Source organism: Procambarus clarkii, chromosome 50 (genome assembly GCF_040958095.1).
Source record: "Procambarus clarkii isolate CNS0578487 chromosome 50, FALCON_Pclarkii_2.0, whole genome shotgun sequence".
Taxonomy (NCBI): Eukaryota; Metazoa; Arthropoda; class Malacostraca; order Decapoda; family Cambaridae; genus Procambarus; species Procambarus clarkii.
The window spans coordinates 13,346,225-13,368,052 of NC_091199.1; the positions used below are offsets into that span (position 1 = coordinate 13,346,225).

The window sequence follows — 21,828 nt, forward strand, 5'->3', positions numbered from 1 at the left end:
CGACCAAGCAAGCACAACTTGGTGAGGATACACACACATACCATAGAATTCATACAAGTATCTCAAAATGAAGTGGAAAAACTAATCAAGGGGCTAGGAAGAATAAAGTGGTTGGACCTGATGGAGTTTCACCTTGGGTGCTGCGAGAATGTGCAACTGAGCTGAGCATTCCACTCAATTAATATTCCAGACATTCTTGTGCACAGGAATCTTAGCAGATATATGGAAACAGGCAAACATAGTACCACGTATGAAAATGGTAGTCAAGAGGAACCTCCAAATTATAGATCCGTATCAGTAATAAGTATGGAAGTCAAAACACTAGAAAAAATAGTTAGTCAAATGGTTTGAACACCTAGAGAGTAATGACATAATAACGGACACTCTATTTTTTTTATACAGTGATCTTCGAAGATGTAATTGATCTTTGAACAAGAAGATCCTGTGTAACAAATATATTTAGTTTTTATTATAGAACCACAGAGATACTACAGGAAAGAGGTGATTGGGTTGACTGTCTATCTTGACCTAAAAAAGGCTTTTGATAGTCCCACACAAGAGGTTGTTCTAGAAACTAGAACATGCTGGAGGGGTGACAGGGAGACTTCTGACATAGATGAGAAACTGACAAACAGATGAGAGCAGTAATCAGAGACAATGTATCTGACTGGAGGAGTGTCACTAGCGGGGTACCTCAGGGATCAGTTCTTGCACCAGTAATGTTCATCGTCTACATAAACCATCTACCAGAAGGAATACAGAATATGAAAATGTTTTCAGCTGATGCTTAGATACTGGGGAAGATATGAGACGACGACGATTGCAATGCCCTTCAAATTGATTTAGATAAATAAAGTGCTTGGCGCGTCAAGTGGCAAATGGAATTCAATGTGAATAAATGCTATGTTATGGAATGTGGATTTGGAGAAAATAGACCACACACAACTTACAAATTGTGTGGAATGGAATTACAGAGCTCTAATAAAGAACGAGACCTGGGGATGGTTTTGGATAGTAAACTGTCGCCAGAGGAACACATAAAGAACATTGTGAGAGGAGCGTATGCGTCGCTTTCCAACTTCATATTGTACTTGCTTTAATTATATGGATGGTGAAATACTAAAATTGTTGATTGTTTATGACTTGTGTCATGAACAGTTTGGGAGTCTTTTGTGAAGTCTTCTGTGAGACTTTTTGTGAAGCACATAAATAATCTGGAAAAAATGCAAACGCTTGCTACAAAATGGCTTCCGGAACTGAAAAAAACAAGAGTTACGAGGAGAGACTAGAGGCGTTAAACATGCCAAAACTAGAAGACACAAGAAAGAGAGGTGATATGATCACCACTTACGAAATACTAACAGGAATCGACCAAATTCAAAAAGAGGAATTCCGGAAATAAAACTTTACGAACAAGAGGACACAGATTCAGGCTAAGGAAACAAAGGTGAGAAAACAATATTAGAAAGTTTCTTTTGCAAACAGAATGGTAGACGGTTGGAACAAGCTAAGTGAGAAGGTGGTGGAGGCCAAAACCGTCAGTGGTGTCAAAGCGTTATATGACAAAGAGTGCTGGGAAGACGGGACACCTTGAGCGTAGCTCTCATCCTGTAACTACACTTAGGTAATTACACACACACACACACACACACACACACACACACACACACACACACACACACACACACACACACACACACACCTAGCCGTATATTGGTACCTGGGAGTTAAACAGCTTTTGCGGGCTGCTTCCTGTGTGTGTACTCACCTAGTTGTGCTTGCGGGGGTTGAGCTTTGTCTCTTTGGTCCCGCCTCTCAACTGTCAATCAACAGGTGTACAGGTTCCTGAGCCTACTGGGCTCCATCATATCTACATTTGAAACTGTGTATGGAGTCAGCCTCCACTACATCACTTCCTAGTGCATTCCATTTACTAACTACTCTGACACTGAACAAATTCTTTCTAATGTCTCTGTGGCTCATTTGGGTACTCAGTTTCCACCTGTGTCCCCTTGTTCGTGTCCCACCCGTGCTGAAGAGTTTGTCTTTGGCCACCCTGTCAATTCCCATGAGAATTTTGTAGGTTGTTATCATGTCTCCCCTTACTCTTCTGTTTTCCAGGGACGTGAGGTTCAGCTCCTTTAGCCTTTCCTCGTAGCTCATACCTCTCAGGTCCGGGACGAGCCTGGTGGCATACCGCTGAATTTTCTCTAACTTTGTCATGTGTTTAACTAGATATGGACTCCAGGCAGGAGCTGCACATTTCAGGATTGGTCTGACATAAGTGGTATACAGGGCCCTGAACGATTCCTTACATAAGTTTCTAATGGCAGTTCTTATGTTGGCCAACCTAGCATATGCCCTTGATGATATCCTTTTGATGTGGGCCTTTGGGGAACAGGTTCGGTGTGATACCAACCCCCAGATCTTTCTCTCTATTTGACTCTTGCAAGATTTCACCTCCCAGATGGTACCTTGTGTTCAGCCTTCTGCTCCCTTCACCTAATTTCATTACTTTACACTTTCCCGAGTTGAACTTCAGCAGCCATTTTCTAGACTATTCCTCCAGTTTGTCCAAGTCATCCTGTAGTCTCTGTCGGTCTTCATCTGTCTTGATTCTTCTCATAATTTTTGCATCATCAGCAAACATCGAGAGGAATGAGTCCATACCCTCTGGAAGATCATTTACATATATTAGAAACAGAATGGGTCCAAGTACAGAGCCCTGTGGGACCCCGCTCGTGACATCTCGCCACTCTGATGTCTCCCCTCTCACAGTTACTCGCTGTTTCCTGTTGCTTAGATACTCCCTTATCCACTGGAGCACCTTACCTTTTACTCCTGCCTGCTGCTCCAACTTTTGTAACAACCTTTTATGGGGTACTGTGTCAAAGGCTTTCTGACAGTCCAAAAAAATGCAGTCTGCCCACCCTTCTCTTTCTTGTCTAATTTTTGTTGCTTGGTCATAGAATTCTATTAAACCTGTGGGGCACGATTTACCATCTCTGGACCCATGTTGGTGTTGTGTTACAAAGCTATTTCCCTCCAGATGCTCTACGAGCCTTTTCCTCATGATCTTCTCCATCACCTTGTATGGTATGCAAGTTAGGGAAACTGGCCTGTAGTTCAGTACCTCTTGCCTGTCACCCTTTTTGTATATTGGGACTGCATTAGCTGTCTTCTAACTTTCCGGTAGGTCTCCTGTTTCCAGTGACCTGTTATACACCATAGAGTGTGGCACACTTAGTGCCTCTGCACCTTCTTTTAGTGTGTGTGTGTGTGTGTGTGTGTGTGTGTGTGTGTGGAAAAAATGAATAAACGTTAGTTAATACCAGTTGATTGACAGTTCAGAGGCGGGCCGAAAGAGCAGAGCTCAACCCCCGCAAGCACAACTAGGTGAAATACACACGTGCGCGCGCGCGAGCTACATGAAAAAAGTCTTTAATTACGTGGACTTTGATTTTTCTTGAAGGGTGGATTGACCAGTGTAGCGCATTGGAAAAATGGCCAGTTTATAAAATATATATGTATATATATATATATATATATATATATATATATATATATATATATATATATATATATATATATATATATATATATATATATGTCGTACCTAGTAGCCAGAACTCACTTCTCAGCCTACTATGCGAGGCCCGATTTGCCTAATAAGCCAAGTTTTATTGAATTAATATATTTTCTCTAATTTTTTTCTTATGAAATGATAAACCTACCCATTTCATTATGTATGAAGTCAATTTTTTTTATTGGAGTTAAAATTAACGTAGATATATGACCGAACCTAACCAACCCTACCTAACCTAACCTAACCTAACCTATCTTTATAGGTTAGGTTAGGTTAGGTAGCCGAAAACGTTAGGTTAGGTAGGTTAGGTTGTCGAAAAAACATTAATTCATGAAAACTAGGCTTATTAGGCAAATCGGGCCTTGCATAGTAGGCTGAGAAGTGAGTTCTGGCTACTAGGTACGACATATATATATATATATATATATAATATATATATATATATATATATATATATATATATATAATGTCGTACCTAGTAGCCAGAACACACTTCTCGGCCTACTATGCAAGGCCCGATTTGCCTAATAGGCCGAATGATGTTCTTGCAATAAATTGTTTCCAATTAGTTTATTTAAATTATTATTATTATATTATATTAAAAACATAAATTATTGACTTAATTGTGTTAGTTTAGGTTAGGTAGGGTTGGTTAGGTTCGGTCATATATCTACGTTAGTTTTAACTCAAATTTAAAAAAAAATAATTGATACATAATGAAATGGGCAGATTTATCATTTCATAAGAAAAAAATTGGAAAAATATATAAATTTAGGAAAACTTGGCTTATTAAGCAAATCGGGCCTTGCATAGTAGGCCAAGTACGACGTTCTGGCTACTAGGTACAACATTATATATATATATATATATATATATATATATATATATATATATATATATATATATATATATATATATATATATAATATATATATATATAATATAAAACTTTTACCTTCAAATAAATTCCTACTGGACCTTGGGATGATTTAGGTCTGAAGTGTTTGCTAGTGAGAGAGAGAGAGAGAGAGAGAGAGAGAGAGAGAGAGAATATAAACCAATATAACCATATCAACTTATTCGTTAAGAAGTCAAATACATTTTTAGTAACTCAGGTTAGACCTCTTGACCCTTACCCAATTTCATACAGGTCAACCCCTCTTGGCCTTCCCTACTGCCATCGTGACCTTTGACCGTTGCGTTGTGTGGTGGTGGGTCTCTTCCTCACGTTCGTCCTAGAAACGAGTGAATGTTTTAATGGGACTTGTCTATACTGGGAGAAAGGCATAGGCTGTCATTGTTTACAAGGGGGAACTAAACAATAAATATGGTGGAAATAATATTTATAACAATTAAAAATGTGTTACGATTACAAATAATTTCAGCAATAATTGTAAAACAATTTAGTATTTGATTAATGTAAATAATAATTTCTGAAATAGAGGGAACACAGAGAGCATATACAGCACACATTAGACGCGATAAAGCACCTAAATTATTGGGATCGTCTCAAAGCTCTCCAAATGTACTCTCTGGAAAGGAGACGAGATATCAAATAATATACACATATCGAAGGTCCCAAATTTGTACAGTAGGATAACATACTGGAAAGAGAGATACGAGAGAAAATACAAAATATAATAGGCTTGGGGAGTAAAATTAATTTTATGAACTCAATCCAGGTAAACTCAAGGTATTAAAAGTTATTATAAGAAAAATAATCATTTTAATTATAATTGATATAAATATTGGTATAGATTAATACTAAACTAAGCAGGTGAAATATATAATTCGATGAAGGTAACCTAGGATGGTGATAGGCTACGATGAAGGTAGCCTAGGATGGTGATAGGCTACGATGAAGGTAGCCTAGGATGGTGATAGGCTACGATGAAGGTAGCCTAGGATGGTGATAGGCTACGATGAAGGTAGCCTAGGATGGTGATAGGCTACGATGAAGGTAGCCTAGGATGGTGATAGGCTACGATGAAGATAGCCTAGGATGGTGATAGGCTACGATGAAGGTAGCCTAGGATGGTGATAGGCTACGATGAAGGTAGCCTAGGATGGTGATAGGCTACGATGAAGATAGCCTAGGATGGTGATAGGCTACGATGAAGGTAGCCTAGGATGGTGATAGGCTACGATGAAGGTAGCCTAGGATAGTGATAGGCTACGATGAAGGTAACCTAGGATGGTGATAGGCTACGATGAAGGTAACCTAGGATGGTGATAGGCTACGATGAAGGTAGCCTAGGATGGTGATAGGCTACGATGAAGGTAACCTAGGATGGTGATAGGCTACGATGAAGGTAGCCTAGGATGGTGATAGGCTACGATGAAGATAGCCTAGGATGGTGATAGGCTACGATGAAGGTAGCCTAGGATGGTGATAGGCTACGATGAAGGTAGCCTAGGATAGTGATAGGCTACGATGAAGGTAACCTAGGATGGTGATAGGCTACGATGAAGATAGCCTAGGATGGTGATAGGCTACGATGAAGGTAACCTAGGATGGTGATAGGCTACGATGAAGGTAGCCTAGGATGGTGATAGGCTACGATGAAGGTAACCTAGAATGGTGATAGGCTATGATGAAGGTAACCTAGGATGGTGATAGGTAATGAAGGTTACCATCCTAGGTTACCATCCACCATCCTAGGTTACCTATGAAGGTAACCTAGGATGGTGATAGGCTACGATGAAGATAGCCTAGGATGATGATAGTTCATACCTGTCCTCGTACAATGAACGTCGCATTTCGAACGTATGCGTTACATAAGGCCCAAAATTGTCGTACTAGATAATGGAAGCGGCTGGCGAAAGTGACGTACTGTCCCGTTTTCTGTCGTGTGTCCTCTGGTAGGTTAGAGAGAGGACACTGTAAAATGACCGTTTTCTTGACATTGGGAAACCTTAGGAGAACGGGATTTAATATATCACATGCTCTCTGATTTCCGTTCGTCACTTCTACAGAAACTCGAAAAAGTTACGCATTATTTCATCATTTTTTTCGTTTCTCAAACATGCTACCTGTTGTTCCCTGCGTGGGTGGTGGGCATCTCCCAGTGTCCCGTCTTGAGGTACCATGGGAGACGGGACGCAAGTGATGACCCGTTACTTTCCCACCATGGGAGTTGCTCACCTTTAATGGTAAACGCATGGACTGCTGATACGTCAGCCAGGGTACTGGGCACCTCTTGAGTGGTTCATGGTGTACTTTGTTGGAGTCCAGGGCATCAAAATAATATTGCCAGTAATCGAATATTCTCATTCTCTCTCTCTCTCTCTCTCTCTCTCTCTCTCTCTCTCTCTCTCTCTCTCTCTCTCTCTCTCTCTCTCTCTCTCTCTCTCTCTCTGTGGGGCACACTTGTGGATACTATAATTTAAAGTTGAGGTGAAGGAAGAGATTGCGGGACGTTGTCGAAATTATGTTGAGAACTTGATGTGGCAAGAGTGTGTTGATTCGTTTTTGTTTATAATTATTTGTTTATTAAGGATGTGTTGCCTCTTGCCTTGGGGGGATTGTTGGGGGTGACAACTGACTTGTTAGAGAGGGGGGAGAGCAGACGTGGGGTCTAGAGAGGGAAAGAGAGAGAATGGGGTGCGAGGGAGATTGGGGGGGAGGAAGTAGCGAAACTCGTGAAGGTGAATAAGCAGAATTGGAATGATATAAAATAAATGTGAACAGAGAGGGAAGAAGTGGGGTGTATCCGGGCAAAGCCTAGCGTCTCGCCGAACGATAGAGACATTTGTTAAGTGTCAAATGTTAAGACATATGTTAAATGTTAACTTCCGTTAAGGCATAAGTGGGAGAGTTGAGTGTCTCCCAGCCACGAGGGGACAGGCACTGTGGTCACGTACCTCAGAGCCCTATACACTTTGGTTTGACCTTTTCCCATGAAGTCAAACCTAAAACGTGAACCTGTGATGTAAGGTCATATGAATATTTGGTAGGTAGGGTACCTCCTCCCCCTGGGAAGGTAAACCTCCCCTTCCACACCCCTGGGAAGGTAAACCTCCCCTTCCACACCCCAGGGAAGGTAAACCTCCCCTTCCACCCCCCTGGGAAGGTAAACCTCCCCTTCCACACCCCAGGGAAGGTAAACCTCCCCTTCCACCCCCCTGGGAAGGTAAACCTCCCCTTCCACCCCCCTGGGAAGGTAATCCTCCCCTTCCACCCCCCTGGGAAGGTAATCCTCCCCACGGCACCAGACTCCATTACCTTGCTCACCACATCATATTTGCACACAGTAAGGGCTTTTTTTTACTCAAGATGGGCCAAGAATTTGTTGAAACGAAGCCAAGAGAACAGAGATGAAATTTGGAGGGGGAAGAGGAGGCTAAGCAACAAGAGGCATTAAGGTTAAAGATAAATGTACAAACTCGTGATTGCAGCTCGTGCACATATATATCGTGTGAATATATATTCATACGACTTTATATATGACACTAGTCGCGGTGTCACTGAGTGTTTCAAGCGTAGGTTAGACGCACATGAATGAGTTTTGAGTGGGTAGTGAATAGGCGCAGCCTCGTATGGGCCACAATAGGCTTTCTGCTTCCCAATATTGCAGGATCGAGTGTTTTTGATGGCCTTCGGTCGCCTTAAGTTTAGCCACATAGTTTTTGACTCAATTATTTTCCCAGTTTCCTTCACCTGTTTTGCTTTTAAAATATTTGGACTGAAAATTGTATGCAAATTGGACGAGTTTGGAAATTGGCAAAAGATATTTTTAAAACTAGGGACCCAGTTATTTACGGAATTGGTGTTAAATTATCATAATGTTAATGTCATTAAATATGAATAATAACAATACCAATTTTGTTTGCCTATTTTTCATAACTTTTCTCCATTTTAGGCGAAATGAGAAGTGTTCAGCCGTCAATATGTTCATTTATTAACTTCGAGGACCAAGAATCATTAAATATTTACTCAACCGCTTGCGAAACCTGTACATCTTTACTCACTCCATGACGTCTTTGTTTACATTTATTAAACCGTTTCAACCAGTCCTCAACTCAAGTCCATTCCATCCAGCGGTCGACCCCACAGACGCATTCATAAATTTTAACATGTTAATTCCAAACGGGAGTTTTCTCATAAATTAATATTATAATATATATTAACATTGTGGATATATAGGCATATGTTAGGTGTTTAGGTTCTGTTGGCAATTATTTGTATTTGTAGTACGTGGGTGAAGCATTTACAGCGTTGTGGTTCGGACAAAATTCGTCAGTGAAGCACTTGTTCCGGATATGTTCGAACGTCAGCAGTTGTGAGTCGTGTGTAAACAGCTTTTCATTCATAAACAGGGGGTTTGGCGGGTGGATGGAATGAACTTTTGGGTCTTTGTTTGGGGGACGGGCTGACAGTTTATGGGCTCCGAAACACTACGAGGTTGTTTGTAAACTTGGGTTGTAAAGTTTCGAAACTCGTGATCTGTTTGTAAACAAAGCCGCCATGATCGAGGAAAGATGTACACGTTTCGCAAGTGTTAATGTAAATTCTTAATAGATCTTGCTCTGTTGGATGCTATCCCAGTATGATTTTGTACCAGCTACATCTCGGTATGATTCTGTATCATACCTTGGTATGATTCCTTTCTTCCTGTGTTAGCCAGAGTCCAGAATCAACACAGCATCTATCCTGATTGATGGTCTCACACCCTTCCCGTTCCGTGGTGCAATTGATCGTTAAATGACAATTAAGTGTCTGATTAGGCAGTTATTAAGGTATTATGAAGGCTGAGTACTGATAGTTTTATTTAGGGTGGGAACAGGCTAGGCTAGGCTAGGCTAGGCTAGGTTGGGTTAGGTTCGGGTAGGTTAAGTTTTGGTTAATGCAAGGCCGAGTTGATCTTAGGTTTGGTTAGAGGTTTAGTCGGCTTGGTTAGATTTATTGTAGATTATCTTAGTTGCTTACTCAATGGTTACGTTGCGCAAACTTGGCTTATCTTGATTAACTTTGCGCGTTGTAGGAGTTTAGGATTGATGAGAGGGATTTGGTTTGTTTAATTTGAACCTCTGGTTATGATCAACTATATTTTGGGTTGATTGTTGTTTGATTTGATGAGGTTTGAATTGTTTACTGCCGGAGAACTTGTTGGCAAGACCAGGTGAGAGCCTAAGGTGTTGAGTCCTTAAAGGTGATGTTACCGGTTCTTGATCACGGGAGGAAAGTTTGTTAATTAAAACGAAATATTATCTAAATTCTTTCGAATATCAGTTCCTCTTCGTCCTGTTTCTTATTTCGTACTATTATTCTGTTTCCTCTTCCTCCTCCTCCCTCCTCCCCCCTCTTCTTCCCTCTTCCCCCCTCTTCTTCCCTCCTCCTCCTCTTCCCCCCCTTCTCCTCTTTCCTCCTCCTCTTTCCTTCTTCTCCTCTTTCCTCCTCCTCTTCCCTCCTCCCATCCCCTCCACCCACCTCCTCCTCCCCCTTCCTCCCTCTCTTCTCCCACCTCCCTCCTTCTTTCTCCTCTTCCTTCCTCCCTCCCTCTCCTCCTCCTCCTTCTTCCTCCCTCCCTCCCTTCTTCCTCTTCCTCCTTCCTGTTCCTCCATGCACTCCGTGCCTCCCTCTCCCCCAGCAGGGAGCGGAACCAACACCAGATAAACAGGACTAGCAGCTTCCTCCTCCTGGACAGACGTCGCTCTCTGAGTTTTCTAATTGGCAGTGGGCGGAAACCCTTCCCATCTCCCTCCCTTCTTCTGTTATCCCTATTTTCCCATGTTTTCATCTCTAATACCTCTATATCCTCTCCTCTCCATTCCCTGTCTCCCCCCCCCCCCCCGAGTCATTTCCCCCTCATCTCCCCTTTCCTAATCCCCCTCTTGAACAAATCCACAAGGGCAATGATGAGGGTTCGAACCTCATCCCCTCTTCTCTTCCCCCCTTCACGTGAAACATTGATTAATGTGTTTGAGTGAGTTATTGAGGCGACCTGGCAGGGGTGACCTGGCAGGGGCGACCTGGCAAGGGGCGTCCTGGCAAGGGGCGGCCCTGTCAAGGTTGTCAAGGTTGGCCAATGTCCCAGTAACATCTTGCCTCGATGTGATTGATATTAACCCAGCGACGGGTCGTTGGGATTACATTGTTTGAATGACCTGCTCGAAGCCGCTGGCTTTGTGAAGCAAAGTGGATCATTACCCACATTAATGCAGGAAACTGTGCAAGTTACGACATGTTCTTGCACGCTGATTGAACAGCGCGCATGAACGTGTCGTAACACATATTGAACACATTTTGAACGTGTATTGAACACATTTTGATCGATTTAGCCAAACACCAGGTTCAGAATTCATCATTTATTGACATTTCGTAACGGTTTGAATTCTTAATACATAGCATTGCTTACGAAATCGCTTTACGAAATTGTTTACGAAATCAAAACATGATGCAAAAGCCAGGTAATGTTGCAAATCATCGTCCTGGAGTGATGGTACTTTTGTAACGAGTCAATAGTACCAGTACCAACAGGTAATAGAATTTTGAACTATTAATCTAACTGAAAAAAACTTAAATATTTCTAAGCCTAATATAGCACATGCATATACTATATTAGGCCTAAGATAGCGTATATTAAGCCTAGGAAGGTTATGAAAGGTCAGGGGTTATATATATGTTGCTGGTAACTGTTCATAGTTTCCTGTTTGTTCAAGTTCAGTAATACAAAAGTCGACTTATTGGTGGTCCATCACTACATATTGGTACTTTCTGGTGGTTTATTACTACATATTGGTACTTTCTGGTGGTCCATCACTACATATTGGTACTTTCTGGTCGTTGTAGTGGTAGTTGTAGTGGTCCATCACTACATATTGGTACTTTCTGGTGGTCCATCACTACATATTGGTACTTTCTGGTGGTCCATCACTACATATTGGTACTTTCTGGTGGTCCATCACTACATATTGGTACTTTCTGGTCGTTGTAGTGGTAGTTGTAGTGGTCCATCACTACATATTGGTACTTTCTGGTGGTCCATCACTACATATTGGTACTTTCTGGTGGTTCATTACTTCATATTGGTACTTTCTGGTGGTCCATCACTACATATTGGTACTTTCTGGTGGTCCATCACTACATATTGGTACTTTCTGGTGGTCCATTACTACATATTGGTACATTCTGGTGGTCCATTACTACATATTGGTACTTTCTGGTGGTCCATCACTACATATTGGTACTTTCTGGTGGTCCATCACTACATATTGGTACTTTCTGGCGGTCCATTACTACATATTGGTACTTTCTGGTGATCCATCACTACATATTGGTACTTTCTGGCGGTCCATTACTACATATTGGTACTTTCTGGTGGTCCATCACTACATATTGGTACTTTCTGGTGGTCCATCACTACATATTGGTACTTTCTGGTGGTCCATCACTACATATTGGTACTTTCTGGTGGTCCATCACTACATATTGGTACTTTCTGGTGGTCCATCACTACATATTGGTACTTTCTGGTGGTCCATTACTACATATTGGTACTTTATGGTGGTCCATCACTACTTATTGGTACTTTCTGGTGGTCCATCACTACATATTGGTACTTTCTGGTGGTCCATCACTACATATTGGTACTTTCTGGTGGTCCATAACTACATATTGGTACTTTCTGGTGGTCCATCACTACTTATTGGTACTTTCTGGTGGTCCATCACTACATATTGGTACTTTCTGGTGGTCCATCACTACATATTGGTACTTTCTGGCGGTCCATCACTACATATTGGTACTTTCTGGTGGTCCATCACTACATATTGGTACTTTCTGGTGGTCCATCACTACATATTGGTACTTTCTGGTGGTCCATCACTACATATTGGTACTTTCTGGTGGTCCATCACTACATATTGGTACTTTCTGGTGATCCATCACTACATATTGGTACTTTCTGGTTTCATATTTAATTAGGCTAGTAATCTAGAATTTGCTGACACCGAGAATCTCAGATTGGGAGAACTGTCTCACGATACAAGTTCGTTGACTGCTTGTTGGGTTGTAATTGCTCTAAGACGCGATTAACTGCAAAGGCTTTGGTGGCGAGGTGGAGTCGTCTTGCGTGGAGATTTCTCTGATTCATCACTCTCCCTCTCCCTCTCTCCCTCCCTCTCTCTCTCCCTCCCTCTCTCCCTCCCTTTCTCTCTCTCTCTCTCTCTCTCTCTCTCTCTCTCTCTCTCTCTCTCTCTCTCTCTCTCTCTCTCCCTCCCTCCCTCCCTCCCTCCCTCCCTCCCTCTCTCACTCTCACTTGTCCCGCTTAGTGTTCATGGTTGGAATGACATAAGTGCTTTTGCTACACCCTTTACTTCCTGTACTTGAGCTGTGATAACGGTGTACTCACCTAATTGTGCTTGCGGGAGTTGAGCTCTGGCTCTTTGGTCCCGCCTCTCAACCGTCAATCAACAGGTGTACAGGTTCCTGAGCCTACTGGGCTCTATCATATCTACATTTGAAACTGTGTATGGAGTCAGCCTCCACCACATCGCTTCCTAATGCATTCCATTTGTCAACCACTCTGACACTAAAAAAGTTCTTTCTAATATCTCTGTGGCTCATTTGGGCACTCAGTTTCCACCTGTGTCCCCTAGTGCGTGTGCCCCTTGTGTTAAATAGCCTGTCATTATCTACCCTGTCGATTCTCTTGAGAATCTTGAATGTGGTGATCATGTCCCCCCTAACTCTTCTGTCTTCCAACGAAGTGAGGTTTAATTCCCATAGTCTCTCGTCGTAACTCATACCTCTCATCTCGGATACTAGTCTGGTGGCAAACCTTTGAACCTTTTCCAGTTTAGTCTTATGCTTGACTAGATATGGACTCCATGCTGGAGCCGCATACTCCAGGATTGGTCTGACATATGTGGTATATAATGTTCTGAAAGATTACTTACACAAGTTTCTAAAGGCCGTTCTTATGTTAGCCAACCTGGCATATGCTGCTGATGTTATCCTCTTGATATGAGCTTCAGGGGACAGGTCTGGCGTGATATCAACCCCCCAGGTCTTTCTCTCTCTCTGACTCCTGAAGTATTTCATCTCCCAAATAATACCTTGGGAGATGAAATACTTCAGGAGTATATCATATGATAGTGTAGATATGATAGAGCCCAGTAGGCTCCGTAACCTGTACACCAGTTGATTGACAGTTGAGAGGCGGGACCAAAGAGCCAGAGCTCAACTCCCGCAAGCACAATTAGGTGAGTACACCGTTATCACAGCTCAAGTACAGGAAGTAAAGGGTGTAGCAAAAGCACTTATGTCATTCCAACCATGAACACTAAGCGGGACAAGTGAGAGTGAGAGAGGGAGGGAGGGAGGGAGGGAGAGAGAGAGGGAGAGGAATCTGAGGAATCTCTACCCAAGATGACTCCACCTCGTCACCAAAAAGTGTGTGTGTGTGTGTGTGTGTGTGTGTGTGTGTGTGTGTGTGTGTGTGTGTGTGTGTGTGTGTGTGTGTGTGTGGAGCTAGTGGTGCTGGGGCTTCCTCTAAGTCGCTCACAGAGGTACAGACAGGTGGGACCCAGGAGAGTTTCGTATTATTATTTCCTACCACAGACGTGGCCAGACATTTACGATGCTAACCAGCATATATATACATTTTCTTCTGTCCTCCATGGACAGGGTGAGAGATTTGTTAAACACACAGTTCTGGGACTTACTGAACAATCAACCACAGAAGGTGATTGTAGTGCTTTTAAAATGTTAATCTAACCTACATACATAAATACTCAGATTTACGTCTGGCCTACATAAACAGTTAGGTCTTTTGTGTCCCTTTAATCGCCGGGTTGTTGACAGCATCTCTGTCACTCCTTCCCCCCTCTCCCTCACAACCCTCTCTCCCTCACAACCCTCTCTCCCTCACAATCCTCTCTCCCTCACAATCCTCTCTCCCTCACAATCCTCTCTCCCTCACAACCCTTTCTCCCTCATAACCCTCCCGTCTCAACACTCGATATTCATTTCCCTTTTTCTATTCTAGTTCCTATCCACGCTCTTCGCTTGTTTCTAGGAGTAGAGAGAGAGAGAGAGAGAGAGAGAGAGAGAGAGAGAGAGAGAGAGAGAGAGAGAGAGAGAGAGAGAGAGAGGATCTGGAAACCACAACCCACTCAAGCAGACACAACCTCGCCACTACAACCTTTCCAGTTAATCGAGTCTTAGACTTATTGATATATTGTTAATTGTAATTAAATTGCTTTAATTATTTCATATTGGCAATGTGTGGTTTGTAAAAATTCGTCTTGACTCTTAATATTGGGTAATTAATTAGTCATCACTACGTAGCTGTGATGAACTAGGTGATTCAGTCTTAATGGGTTAGAGTAGTGGAATTACACATATTTGATCGTTAATGCTGTCTTATAATTGTCATGGAAGTATTCCGTGGGGGGGTTGGGCTCCAGCTCCTGTTCTGGGATATTGTGCTGGAGAAATAGATAGGGATGTTATCATTGAGATCTGATTTACTCTCTCTCTCTCTCTCTCTCTCTCTCTCTCTCTCTCTCTCTCTCTCTCTCTCTCTCTCCCCTTCACACTCGTATTTGCAACACCTTTGGGAGTCGAACGTTCAACTAAAAAGTTCAGTTTAACGCAGAATAAGTTTGCAAATTGCTTTGAGCTTGAGTGTAGTGGTGGTGAGCGCCAGGGGCGGCCGGGGCGGTGTGACGCCTTCCTCTTAATGAGTTGAAGTCAAACTGACGCAGTTCGGGGCTTTTGTCCCTCAGGTCAACGGTGAAGTCAAAGTGGAATGATCTGGGTCTTTGACTGTCCTGCTATTGACGAGGTCAAAGTAATACAGTACTCGTTCCTCCTCCTATTATTGATGAAGTCAAAGGAATTCAATCCGGCTATATTTGTGTAGTTTTTATTTTCGCGTTTTATTAAAAATAAAAAGTTAATCTCAGGCTGCATGAAATTAGTGAAAGAGTACCTGTGAATTTATACAAACTCTGTGTAAATTTGGTGATTTTTTTTTTGGGGGGGGGAATTATATTTGTAATAATTGTAGCTACGAAACGACTAGGTAATTTGTGTTTTCATTCTTGGGTGGAAAGTCAATGGGGGTCATGTGTGTGGCCTTCCTGTTGGCCACATATATGGATCCTGAGGGCCACACACCTGGGCTCAGGATCATTACAGATCCTGGAGCCGCGTGTGTGTGTGTGTGTGTGGTGGATCAGCGCCCTCCTGTGTGTACTGATGCTGGTGGAAAATGTCTTAATCCTATTATTTTTTATTTTGGCGTACGAGAAACCTTGACTTTTGTCTCCCATTGTCTCTTTCTCTCTCGCTCTTTCTCTAGCTCTCTCTCTCGCTCTCTTCCTCTCTCTCTCTAGCTCGCTCTTTCTCTCGTTGATTGTTCTTGGGTGTGTAAATGTGTAAACATTTGTGTAAACGCCTCTCCTACTATAATTGTTCAATATAGCTTGTTCCAATACCTGGGCCAAGGCATAAATCATAACTCAAAATATGAAATCCTATATCGGATTATTTACTTGTGGGAGGCCTGGCCAGAGAACGGGCCGCGGGGATGTTGATCCTCGGAATTAACGGAAGGGAGTCCTGCATGAGAGAGGTGGAATTACCAGGAGGATATCTCCAAAAATAAAGATACCTCGTTATCTGTATGGGTAATGCAGAGGCTTTGTTGAGAAATCCATCCTCTCTCCCCCCCTCCTATCCCCCCTCCTATCCCCCCTCCTATCCCCCCAATTCCCCCCCTCCTATCCCCCCAATTCCCCCCCTCCTATCCCCCCAATTCCCCCCCTCCTATCCCCCCTATTCCCCTCTCCCTCCTATCCCCCCTATTCCCCCCCTCCTATCCCCCACCCCTATTCCCCCCCTCCCCTAACAAATGGCCATGCGGTCATCTCCCACGGTGCCACATTCATCTCACTGATCCAGGAGACTATTGGTTCTGGTGTTCAATTTGTTTCTTCCTTACATCAGTCTCCTTCTCCTTCCTTTTCCCCTTCCCCTCCCTCTCCTAGTCCTCCTCCTCCTCCTCCTCCTCGATCTATTAACCACCTCGTTAATAGATCTTGACCTTGAAATATGAGCAAGGAAACACACACACAAACTTTCCAGGTTGAAAGCTGCCGAGAATTCAGCGACGTTTCGTTATGTGATGGTGATTGTGGCCCGTCACTATTGTGTTGTGATGACCACAGTACAGTGTTGGGGAGAGTGGTTAGTATCCTGTCACTATACCTTGTAAACGTTGGTATTGGGGGTGTTTCTCTCTCTCTCTCTCTCTCTCTCTCTCTCTCTCTCTCTCTCTCTCTCTCTCTCTCTCTCTCTCTCTCTCTCTCTCTCTCTCTCTCTCGCTCGCTCGCGCGCGCGCTGTGCACAGGCTAGGATGGTAAAGAAACGAAAGTTTAACGAGTTTTCTTCTCTGTAGAATAGGATAAAATTCCTATCATTTCTGTCTCCATGAGTCCCCCCTCACGCCGGCCCCGACGCTGGGGGGGGGGTTATATATATATATATATATATATATATATATATATATATATATATATATATATATATATATATGTAATTGGGTGGATGGAGGAATTAGAATGGCGCGGATGAAGCCAAATTTGGATTGTTTGCAGGAAGTTTGAAAGGTGCTTGAGATCATGAGGGGGGGGGGAGGAACAGTTCTTGAGAGACGCACGCACACACACACACACACACACACACACACACACACACACACACACACACACACAGGTGGAGGCTGACTCCATACACAGTTTCAAGTGTAGATATGATAGAGCCCAATAGGCTCAGGAACCTGTACACCTGTTGATTGACAGTTGAGAGGCGGGACCAAAGAGCCAGAGCTCAACCCCCGCAAGCACAATTAGGTGAGTACACACATACATATGTTTACTTGTTCTTGCTCTTCCTCTTTACTCTTCTGTTCCTCCTCCTCCTCCCTCTCAACGCTCCTTCCTTCTCTTCTCCCCTTCATTCGTAATTTTTTTTGTGGGGTGGGGGGGGGAGTAAAGAGGAAGGAGAGGCATAGGTGAAGGGAAGTATAGAAGTGGGAAATACAGTGAGAGGCATGAAAGCAGGCGGGCTGTCCGCCTTGCTGACACCATGTGTGGGTGTTGGCAGCTAAGCTAAGCTGGCTCCCTCTTGTCAGGGAGCTGTGAGTGTGTGAGAGGTTCTTCACATGTGTTTCACCATATGTGGATGTCTATAGATGAATACTGTGTAGCATTCATATATACACACTCCGATGCTTCCACACATGTTGTTCTGTTTAAGGCTCTTTATTTTATTATTATTATTATTTATCGAGTTGTTCATACATACACATATATGAACTGTTCATATATATACATATATAACTCATCTGGGGATTATGTACTGTGGGGCGGGGTTTTCATCTAGTAAATCGCGGTTCTTGGACCACCAGCTGTGGGAGCGGGGCGTCTCATCTTGGGCCACCAGCTGTGGGAGCGGGGCGTCTCATCTTGGGCCACCAGCTGTGGGAGCGGGGCGTCTCATCTTGGGCCACCAGCTGTGGGAGCGGGGCGTCTCATCTTGGGCCACCAGCTGTGGGAGCGGGGCGTCTCATCTTGGGCCACCAGCTGTGGGAGCGGGGCGTCTCATCTTGGGCCACCAGCTGTGGGAGCGGGGCGTCTCATCTTGGGCCACCAGCTGTGGAAGTGGGGCGTCTCATCTTGGGCCACCAGCTGTGAGAGCGGGGCGTCTCATCTTGGGCCACCAGCTGTGGGAGTGGGGCGTCTCATCTTGGGCCACCAGCTGTGGGAGTGGGGCGTCTCATCTTGGGCCACCAGGTGTGGGAGTGGGGCGTCTCATCTTGGGCCACCAGCTGTGGGAGCGGGACGTCTCATCTTGGGCCACCAGCTGTGAGAGCGGGGCGTCTCATCTTGGGCCACCAGCTGTGGGAGTGGGGCGTCTCATCTTGGGCCACCAGCTGTGGGAGTGGGGCGTCTCATCTTGGGCCACCAGGTGTGGGAGTGGGGCGTCTCATCTTGGAGTAATCTTTCTAACATTGGGTTCTCTAACATTTCGATGGTGTCCCACACCCTGATGGCTTGGTGCTGCAGTCTGATGTTTAGTGGCTGTATGTTCAGGAGTTCGTGGAGCTCCTGGATTGTCTGATCATATGGTGGACGGTGTTTTGTTGCTCTCCTTAGCGCCTTATTTTGTACTGCTTGCAGTTTCTGCATGTTAGTTTTCTTTATGGTGTGTAGTGGTACTGGGGGATACTCTAGATGCGGCCGAACTAGAGCCTTATAAAGGTGGATCTGAATGTTAGTACTGAGGCTTAGGAATCTCCTCAGTTTAGCTAAGGCTGCTTTGTTTAGTCGGTCCCTTACATGAATTTTTATCCCTGTTCTATTGATCATGAGTCCCAGTATTCTGCCTACCTCCGCATATTGGATCGGGCGGTTGTCAAGGATAATGGGGTCCGGGTTTTCTTATGTCTTTATTGATTGTACTTTCTCTTGAGTGCCCCTCCTCCGTCTCTCTCCCTACCTACTCTCCCTCTCTCTTCCTCCTTGGCCTTCCTCCCTCCCCCGTCTCTCTCCCTACCTTCTCTCCCTCCCTTCTCTCCCTCCCTTCTCTCCCTACCTTCTCTCCCTCCCACTTCCATCGTGTTTCCACTATGGTACTAATTGTGTCAAAAGTTTTCTCTGTCTTAATTCCCTATTTTCCCCTCACCCTTCCCTCCCTTATTCGCACTCTTTCCCCTTGTTGTATTCCCCACTTTTATTCCTTGAACTGACTTGTTTTTTTTTGGGGGTGGGAGTGGGGGGGGGGAAGCTAAGCGCCCCCATCCTTTTGTCTCCATTTGTTTATTTTATTTTGTTGTTTTTTGCTTAATACAATGTTTGTGTCAGTGTTGTGTCTTGCCCGTCTCCTCCTCCTTATCTATTCATCTCAGTGTTGTGTCTTGCCCGTCTCCTCCTCCTTATCTATTCATCTCAGTGTTGTGTCTTGCCCGTCTCCTCCTCCTTATCTATTCATCTCAGTGTTGTGTCTTGCCCGTCTCCTCCTCCTTATCTATTCATCTCAGTGTTGTGTCTTGCCCGTCTCCTCCTCCTTATCTATTCATCTCCTCTTTCCCTTTTGGTGGCTCTATTTTGTGTTTACATATTCTCCTTTCTCCTGATTTTATTTATTTTCTTGCTTTACTCTTTTGTTGCCTCGCCCTCTTCTTCTCCTCCTCCCTCCCCTCTATCCCTCTCCTCTATCCCTCTCCTCTATCCCTCCCCTCTATCCCTCCCCTCTATCCCTCCCCCTCCATTAGGAACAGTTACTGGATAATCAAAATATAATAATAGATAATTAACTTAGATTTCGCAATGTTGAATACATTGCGAAATCTATTGAAATCTATTTCTCGTCTTTTGAATACAATTGACTTCCTTTATTACATCAAATTTGGACTCCAAATCACCCAATAATACTGAATATGCCTCAGAGGGTCAAGTCAATCACTCTAGCAATAAACCTAATATATTATTGCTTATATGCTCTTCACTTAAGAAGGAAGTTTTAATATTAAACTCTGCACAGTTGGTTTTGGAGTGGTGAGGAGAGGCCTTTCGCTGAGTCTGTCAACATTGTCAAGGGCAGAGTTTAAAGTGGTTAAAAATAGAATTCATGTCAGAAAAATATACCCGTGTATGGTGGTGTGGTCAACCAGGCTGTTAGACGCGGCTGCTTGCAGTCTGACATATGAGTCACATCCTGGTTGATCAGGTAACCTTTGGAGAGGTGTTTATCAATTTATCTTTTAAGAGGTCAAAGACTTAGTAAACATCTGAAACGTGATTGTGAAGTGTGAGGTACATAGCTAGGTGAGGTTAGAGTGACAGTGAGTAACCGACTCATAACTCATAAAAAGGAGGAGGAGGAGGAAGAGAAAAAAGAGGAGGAGGAAGACAGAAGAGGAGGAGGTGGTGGTGGTTCACAGACAACAACATACTTAGGCTTCATAAGAACATAAACTGCTTTTAAACCACAAGAAAACTTTTCTGCCTGAATGCATCACACAATACTCAAATGCACTATAAAATACAATAGCTGAATGAACCACAAAATACAGCAGTTTTCATTCGCCGGTAGTGTGACTTGAGAGTGAGGAGAGAGCCTTTAGACTTTCCTTCACGACCCTCATCTCTCGGGATAGGTATTGTGGATTTTCCATGGATTATGGATCAGGTTTTATCCTCCAACGAAAATCCTCCAATATGTTTGTCATTGTCTGCGCGTGCGGGGGATGGATATGTAGCCTATCCTCATGATACAGCTATCCATCCAGCCAGGCATCTACACATATATATCCAATTACATATCACACATCCACATATCCACCCAGCCTGCGAGCAAAATATCCGTTCATTTATCCATATCTAACTATAAAACCCATAACCCATTATCCATCTGTCCACTATATCACCCACCTATCCCATTACCCATCTTTTAATTTATCCACCTTTACCATACAAAAAACCTCACCTATCCCATACATAAACATATCCCCCCCCTCCCCTCCTTTCCGACTACTATCCCCCCATCAGTCCACCTAGTCATCCAGGAACCTATCCACGCCGTCAACCGCCTGACCATATGGCCAGCCTAGCCAGTGTGGGCAGCATATTTTGATATTTGAATCTGGTTGTGCCTCCCGTTCTTCAGCGGGAGAAGAATGGTAGCCTCAAGTTGCCTGAAATCAATCTCAATATCTCTCTCTCTCTCTCTCTCTCTCTCTCTCTCTCTCTCTCTCTCTCTCTCTCTCTCTCTCTCTCTCTCTCTCTCTCTCTCTCTCTCTCTCTCTCTCATAGCCTCTTCCAGGATGTCCAAGGTTTCCTAATCTTCAAGCATAGTGTACTTTCTCCCTCTTTAGCTTCCGGGATGCCTAAGGGTCTCAGATCTTCACCATAGTCGACTTCTGTTCTATTCTTTGACTTGAAGCTTGCCTTAGTGTTTTCTTGAGCATCCCAGCTGCTGGGGCGTGTAGTATAACTTGTCTGTGGACTCCTTAACTTATATAGCTTCATGAGAGCCATACTACTTCTCTGGGCGGTAGAGAGTATAGTATGGCTCTACCTAGTATGGTAGAGCCATACTACCTCTACCTCTCTGTTTTACCAGAACATCCCATCTTTCCCTGCAGCTTCCGGGGTATTGCTGTTTTTGTCCAGGCTTACGATAAAGTCCAATGTTTTGTCCAGGCTTACGATAAAGTCCAATGTTTTGT

At 43.7% G+C, this 21,828-nt stretch overlaps 1 protein-coding gene and 1 long non-coding RNA gene across 4 annotated transcripts in view; one reads left to right on the forward strand and one right to left on the reverse strand.

Annotated features, from left to right (window-relative positions):
- LOC123748468 (multiple PDZ domain protein) overlaps nt 1-21,828 on the forward strand; it is a 1,300,933-nt gene that overhangs the window by 773,298 nt on the left and 505,807 nt on the right.
- Nucleotides 1-21,828, reverse strand: part of LOC123772665 (uncharacterized) — a 103,500-nt gene that overhangs the window by 11,524 nt on the left and 70,148 nt on the right. For 2 of the 3 annotated variants that reach the window (XR_011222559.1, XR_011222557.1), the window contains exon 3: nt 4,723-4,821. This is a non-coding gene — a long non-coding RNA (uncharacterized lncRNA). Of the gene's footprint in view, nt 1-4,685; nt 4,822-21,828 lie in introns of all 3 variants that reach the window. The other variant, XR_011222558.1, reaches the window with a different exon arrangement.